This window comes from Myotis lucifugus, unplaced genomic scaffold, assembly GCF_000147115.1.
Source record: "Myotis lucifugus unplaced genomic scaffold, Myoluc2.0 scaffold_266, whole genome shotgun sequence".
NCBI lineage: Eukaryota > Metazoa > Chordata > Mammalia > Chiroptera > Vespertilionidae > Myotis > Myotis lucifugus.
This window is the reverse complement of record NW_005871314.1, coordinates 1143232-1151444: the sequence shown is the minus strand read 5'-3', so window position 1 is coordinate 1151444 and position 8213 is coordinate 1143232. Positions and strand designations below refer to the sequence as shown.

The window sequence follows — 8213 nt, the reverse complement described above, 5'->3', positions numbered from 1 at the left end:
CCTTTATCTTTTACCCCCTTCCTCCTTCCCCTTTTCCTTCCCTTCCCCACCTTAAATTTTTTTTCTTCCACTTCCTCCTCGGGACCTGGCTTTGCTAACTGCCCCCATTTTCTTCCCTTTCTTCCCATTCTCCTTTTTAAGCCTCCTACAAGCTCCCCTTTTAAAACTTTTCTTCCCTCCCTCTTTCTCTCTCATTCTTCTCTACTTTCCACTGTTTTTAATATCTATCTATCTACCTGCCTAATCATTCATTATCATTTCTTATTTTCTATTCTGACTCCTACATTTAAAATCTGTCCCCAGTACACAATTATACTTGATTTTCATTATAGCTCCTACAGTTCACTCACACATCCTCTTTCCTTCTTTAACTCTGCTTTCTACTGACTCCTGTATAAAGTTCTTCCCTCCCTCCTTCATTTCTTAAAGCTTCTGTTGGTGGGGGTGGGGGGGTGGGGGACACGTTAACCCCCAGCCCAGGGCTCAGCCTCGGCCCCAGTGTTTGCCGCTCCCCCTTCCCCAGCCTCCCCACTGTTATCCTGCTCCCATTCCCTGCCTGGGACGCCCAGCCCAGCAAGGGTGGCTGAGGTCCATGCGGCTTGGGCACTGCTGCCACAAAGCAGGAGCGCCTCCTCCCAGAAGGCCTCTGACTGTCCTCCACTCCTTCCTGGACCCGTGGGCTCCTCCCAGCCAATGGCGCCACTACCCTCCTCCCGCTTCTGGGCAGGGCTCCCTGCTCAGCACCTCCTGCACCCCGACCCTCGCCGGGCGCACCTGCTCCGCCCCCTCCCCAAGGTCGCCACCCCCTTCCGAGTGCAGTTTCCTTCCCCTCCTATTGTATCCTATCCTACCCTGGGCCTTGAAGCTGCCTGAGCAGAGGGCGGGGATGCAGACTGCTGATACGGTCATGATGTGATGCTGTAACAGACAAATTTGCATATTCCTCTATTATTAGATTAGAAAATAGAACAAATTTCATAGGTAGACATGGATAATTCTGAAAAATATGCAAATATTATTACAATCATATTTAATAATTTGGGTATTGTAAATGAAAACAACTTCCACATTTGAGGAAGTCTAACAGCTTATATTTGATTTAAGACTTATTCATTCAATAAATCAGGTCTTTGTCTTATATCAGGCATTTTGAACTACAGATTACTAGAGTCAATTACTACCATCTAGTAACAAAAGCAATTTCCAAATTAAATTTGTTGACATCAAATATGTCAGTAGAAAAATGTTATCATCTTATAAATATTCTGAATGAATTATTGTTCTGTTTCAGCTGCCAAAATTACAAGTCATTCTCTGTTTCTATATCCTTATTGTTTTATTTCCTGAGAATTGAAAAAGTTTTAGAAATAGCTAAGTCACACTTGAGTAGGAAAGTTCTGTGCATCAATTTTCTCTAATGCCAAGCTATGTAAATCTACCTAAAATTGGCTTTTGACAAAAAAATAAAAAAAGAGTCTTCAGAGAATATTTATGAATGGACTCTGGGAATGGAGAGTATAGAACATGTGATCAGGTTAAAATCCTACAGAACAGCAATGGCAATATACATATATTTTTCAAAAATTGCTCCACTAGCAGAAAATTGACATCTAAATCACTCTGCCTCATGAGGAATATAATACAAAAATTGTAAAAGAAATGCTTTTAAAAAGTAATTTGCAGATAACATCTCAAATAGAATGATGATAAAATTAATCCCACAAGTTTAATTTCAGGACTATTTGATTCTATCATTGTTTAAATATTTAGGATACACATGTATATTGATATATACTATTTTGAATCCAAGTAGAATATTTATGTTCTACAGTTTTTAACAACTCAACCTTTCATGCCCAACTGCCTACTTTCTTCATGGAAGTGCCCAGGTTTAGGGGAGAGTGAAAACTAATTATCCTTGCTAAGGCTGAGTAAGCTTGGTTACTAAAATGATTTGGCCAACTGATTGAGCTGACCTACCCAAAGAGTGATTTAAAAAAAAAAATCACTAAACAGAGAACAGTTCCTCACCAAAGAAACCCCAATCTCATACCCTCCAGTGAGCAACAAGAATGGGTATGTTCTGCTGCAAGCTAAATTTTCTGAGGTTAGGTATGGCGCTCTGAAGTATGCCTAGAAGGTTTAAATATGGAAATGAGAGCACGGGCCTAAAACACCATAGACCATACAGACTGGTCCCAAACCATCTTTTGCCACCACTTTTTCAGCAGTTCTTAAGTGAAGAGTAAATGAAGGCTGCTCTCAGAGCTGTTGTCTATCTTTCCAGACTGTTGTTTATGTATGAATAGCAAGTTGCAATTAGTTGCTATAAAAATGCACCATGTCATTAATCTCAATCTTATTTTCTATTTTAGTTTTTTTCACTGAAGTCCAGAGCAAGCCCATCTATTCCTCACTTTTATATAAACTTTCAAGAAATGCATTTGCTCCTTTAGGAATCTTAGAAAATAGTAAAGTGGCTATTCATCACTGGAGAAAAAAATTTTGAAATATTTTAAAGCACTCCCTCCCCAACACATGTTGATCTCTTACGTTAATGGGAGAAAAGGAAAGTAAGGCTCATGGTATTTTTAAAGAGAGCTATTATGTAACATTTCAATGATAGCAAAGTGGAGGCAATTATGAACTTGGTAAATATTAATAGTTTTAAAGTAAAATAATGGCATTCCAGATTTTCTATAAACTAGCATATCTTTAAAACCAATAATAATCAGATATTTATAATAACTACACAAGCATGTAAATGACCACTAACTTATGCTGAATATTCAGTGCTTTAAATTATCCAAGTAATCAAATTTGATATAATCATCTATATTGATTCATACATAGACTAGCTTTCAATGGGAAACTCAAAATTTTTATTTATTTAGAATAATACAGAATAAAAATAAACTTAGATTCTGCTACTATACTTTCCAGCCTATAGCTCACAAGCCAGATATCTCAGGAGGTAGGCAGATACCTGAACACATACATAAACAAGCGATAACTCAGTTTTTTTTTAGAAAAATTTTGGACACCGAAAAAGAAGGCCTTTTGCTGATCTTGATTTTGAGAGCATATACAGCTAGACATAAATCACCATTGTTTAAATATACAATAGGTCAGATTGCTTACAAAATAAACCCTACTATGTTTAAAAACTATATCAAATAGCAATATTTGCTTTATGATAATTTGAAAATTAAACCAATATTAAGTAAAAGAATGCAACAAGTGCCAATCAAATATGAAAAAGACTTAAAATCAGAGGACATTAATCATTTATTCAATAATAATTGTATTTAAATCAAAGCACAACACTTAAAAATTACTTGGTATTTAATTTATAGCTACATGTTAGCTGCTTGGAAATATGACAGTTGTTTATCTCATAAAAGAACAAAGCACTGCAGTTAATTCCATGGGAAACATCTTACAAATGCATTACAAATTGTAATTAATTTTTAATGTTCAAGATTTGTTGTATTAATGAAATGAAAAAATACTATTATCAGCAGTTTACATGAAACGCATCTCCTTTTATTTTAACACATACTTTCCCCCAAACAACAAAGGTTGGTGTCCCACATGCTTGTCTTATCTACTTCTGTTACTGCAAATCCACGATCATCCCACACAGGCTAATCTTTTATGGCAGAGGTCACTGAAGTTGTGCCAAAATTCAATAATTATGTTCAATCTAATGTGGCCATACATTTATCTCATTGCTGGAATTTAAACCATTTCCAACAAAGCATTTCATTTCAGTGATTAAACGCTCATCAAAAATGCCCCATTGTAAACATTTCTCACATTTCTAAAATTGTGAATAAAATACTGCAGTTATAAAGCTTTCTTTTCAATACGGAATTAAAGTAGATACTTAATTATTTAAAGTCTCTTTTAATTAGGGAAAAGAAAGCATTTTATGTGCCTGTTGCATAATTGAAACAAACAAAAACCCTGTCACATTTAAAATGGTAAAGGCCCATAATCTAAATTGACAACTACAAAGGAATTCCACTTTTTCTGAAGAGTGAAAAAGTTTCCACACTGTAAAATGGAATAGGTTTTAATATTTACAGAAGGGTGGGAATATGATGAATGAAGTAAATTCTTCAAGCTATTTTTCACAAATGGAATACATTTAACAAACATATTGATTTTTTTAAGTAATTTTATTCAGAATATAGTTTTTAAAATGCCAACTCAATGAAGAAAATGTTTTCAGTGCTTTACATTTATGGTCCCAGGGAAAATTAGCTAATAATTCTTCCAAAAGCCTACACTATTGAAATACTCAATTATAATTCATAGCTGTAACAAAAGAAAGTAAATTTCTTACCTTTTTCAGTAAAGAGTATAATGTACATTATTCTCAATACTTACTTGTTTCTACCTCAACTCAAAACTATTTGCCAGGAATTGTGAACAATTAAGTTTCTTCTGAACTCACAAACTAACATATCTGTTTACTCTGAAAGTTCTAAATGTCCTGACATTTACTTTGCTATAGTCTCTAATTGACCAAAAAAGAAAAATTTCAGTTGAAACATCATCTCTCAGTGTATTTTAGGGAGATAGCCGACCTTAAAATAAGTAAAATATTTGATAAAAATAATTTAAAAAGTGAAAACAGATGAAAATATGCATATGGGAACTAAGATTAAAATAAAAATAGAATGCAAAAATAATTTTGTAAGCAAGAATAATGCTGAATAAGACACGCTATCTTATTTTTCCTGCACCTGTTTGATAACAACAAATGATAAAATGTTTCCATTTTTATCCAAATTTTGAAATATCTACCTTATACATTAACTCATTTTTTAAAAAATACCAAGTATTATATTAAAAGAGAATTCAACTGTGTACTCACATAGATATATGTATAAAACTTATCCAGGTGCATTTTGGTAAGGAGCAGATATATATTTATTTGCTCTTTCCCATTTTATAACATCTTTGTATTTTAATGTTGACTGATATGATAATTTCAAACTCAAGCAAGGTATAGACAGTATCAATTCAGTTCACAGCAATACCAAAAATATTTTATATACACATAAATTATATATATACCTAAATTGATCTGAAGGAAATCAAGATGTATTCTCTAATGCTAAAATTTGCTTAAAGTTAATTTTCACATTTCTTTATGACCCAAGTTAGCAACATTTTACTTTGTATAATAGTAGAGGGAAGATAAACATAGTGAGAAATATATGTAAAATATACCTACGAAGACAGCTTTAATTCATCCTTCCTTAAAAGAGAATAAATCAGGTGTTCATCAATATTTTAAAGAGAAATATGATTATTTTAAAGTAAAAAATAAAGTTTCAGTCTAGATTAACATTGACAAAAATATAAAGCAAGGTAGTGTTTAGAATATGGTAATAAGATTTCTTAAAAATAACAACAGAGTAACCGAGATCCTATTTTTCTGCTTTTAAATATACCGCACTCTATTTTTTAATGAATAAAGATACTACAGAAAATAAGTATATAAAATCTGAGGTTGTTAATATCTGATTACTATAGCATTTCATGGCAACATGTGAATTTAACTCTTAAAATACTGAAGTATAAAATAACATATCGGCTTGCATGACAAAATTCAGTTAGAGTAAAATTAACAGCTTTAAAATTACATGTAAGTGCCTTTGAGCTTTAGAATTTCTTTCATGAAAAATCATCTTTTCATGGCAAAACAGCAATTAAATACAACTATTTAAACGTCAATATAGCAAACATGTCTATTAAAACATTTGTTAGAAATAACATCAAAGTGTTAATACATTTTTATAATTACATAGTAAATATTAACATTTTTAGAAACCCAAACACCATATTTGAAATATACAAAAATCCCAACTGAAAAATGTTAAGTTTGATTGTTCACACAACAAAAGTTCTAGAAAACTTCATTACTTACTGTTCACAGGGTATTACTTACAGAGATTAACAGTTTTAAGAATTCATCTGTTATTTATCCTGAAGTGTTTTTAAATAACCCTTTCGTACTGTATATATCTCAATGAGATAACCATCCCTACTCTGTTCTGCTGAAAAAAACAAAAAAATCAGTAAATCTTCTTCTTTAAGGTTGTTCTTGCTCTGACGTACTTTAGGTGACCACAAGCAGGAATTCATAATAACAAAAGCTACAGTACCAGGAACATTTTTTTAAAAAATTCTTGTTTCATATTTACTGTATAAAGTCATTTTGACATGCCTACACAACTGGTTGTGGCAGTTTTCAGACATGATTTCTAATAAAAATAAAAAAAAAAATTGCTCCAGGTTCTTTAAAGAAAGCTTGCCGCTGGGAAGTTGATTTTGGCCAAGTGCCAAAATCATGTGCAAAGGGGCCTCATTAGGGATTCATGGCAGCCTTCAGCACTAACAAAAAATGTGACCCAACAGGCTAAATCAGTGACTAAAATTAAAAAGTAAGAGACAAAGACAACTTACTTAATATTCCTTCCAAAGCAACATTAAACTTTTTTTGGTAATTAAACCCTTGTTAGTCTAATGCAGTGTTCCTCTCTCCTCAAATGATTGTACAATTACTCTTTAAAACTTGTCAATTTCCCTTCTAAATACACTTTCTTTCTGTGGCAGTTTACAAAGATTTTGCTATATAATAAAACTCTATATCTACTGCAATGCATTCAACAGCAGGAAAGAAAATTGTAAAAATGCAGACTACAGGATTCTCTTCAGATTTAAACAAACAAACAAACAAAAATAAGCAAACAACAGTCAGTACCTTTTAAACTTCTACAAAAGTGAAGACGCATGCTCCAAACTCATGTAGGTTGTGAGGAATCATGCTCGCTCCCCACTTTGCCCCCCCAAAAAGTAGATTTGATAGGTAGCCTTACCTAGAAGTCTTCTGGCTTTTCTGCAGATCAAAAAGTTTCCTGCCTAAGCACACAGATATTCTTTCACGAACCATAAAGGCCCTTTTATGAATCCAACACTGTAACAGGCAGCTTTCCACACCACGTTGAGAGCCCGGTGCGTCAGCTCTCAAGATAAAATACATTGCTAACACACAATCAGTGGGAGAGGTTGTCTATTGGAGAATATCGTAAGGAAAGAAGAAGAAAAAAAAGGTTTCTTTCTTTCTTTCTTTTTTGCAAAAAGCAAGCAAAAGAGGGTGCGGTCAGATGTTAGGTTTTTGCCTGAGAAAAGGGCCCTACACGGCACTAGTACCTAAATACTAGCAGAAGCTGCCTGGGAAGAGAGCCAATGGAAGGACTTTGTTTGACCCAGCTGCCAATCTCCCCTGAAGCCTGCGCCAGACTAAACACTCACACTATTTTAACTCAAATCAGGCTACAGCAGCTGTTTGCTTTCCGGCTCTGAGCTCTGCACCCACCATGGCCTGTGCAGTTCACCCCGCGAGCTCTGCTAGCTGCCTGGCTGAAATCTGCTCCGGGTTGGGATTTGTCACTGGAGACTAGATTTTAACCCTATTCCTTGTGGTAAATATGGGCTGTTTGTTGTTCTGCATTTAGTTCTGGTAATTTGGGATACATTTATGATCCTTTTAAAGAAGAGGGATGTTTTATGTCATGGGAGGAGAATTGAGGCTGGAAGGTAACAAGGATGTATAATATCCTTTGAAATTCTAACCTGAACTCTTCTGATGTGTTCAAATGAACACTAAATTAACCCTTGTATGTAGCAACTGCAAAGCCCCTACCATACACTTGAAAGAACAAAGTTGGTACCCCAACCCAAGCTCCTTCAACCCTAGCAAGATGGAAAGTTGGCATCACAGGACTAGAGAGACTCATGTCATTGTAAAAGGTAGAACCGACTACTTAATGCTCTAGAAAGTTCCTCCAGAAGCCACACCTAAGCACACAAATAGTTTGTTTTGCTTATATGAAAACGTACCAAGTGGCCCAATTTACCTTTCTTAAATGTTTAGCTCATTAAGCTACTAAGCTGAGTATAAAAATCATACCCTGAATTGTAAAACATTAAATTTTGCCCATTGATAGTCTCAAGTAGAAAGGAAACCAAAGAGAAATTAGTCAGGGGAAGTACAATTTAAATAATAATCAAATTTATCTGATGTAGCAGAGAGAAGGATCCGGTAACTAAGACCTACTGCACACCAGATAAGAGCCAAATACTGCACATGTGGAGAAAATAAATCAGTAAGTCATTCAACATGTGGATGAAAG

The 8213-nt window shown here is 34.4% G+C and overlaps 1 long non-coding RNA gene across 2 annotated transcripts in view; it reads right to left on the bottom strand.

Annotated features, from left to right (window-relative positions):
• Positions 1–6235, bottom strand: part of LOC111828019 — a 151745-nt gene extending 145510 nt beyond the window's left edge. For both annotated transcript variants that reach the window (XR_002831772.1, XR_002831773.1), the window contains exon 1: positions 5966–6235. This is a non-coding gene — a long non-coding RNA (uncharacterized LOC111828019). The remainder of the gene's footprint in view (positions 1–5965) is intronic.
• Positions 6236–8213: the final 1978 nt, after the last annotated feature.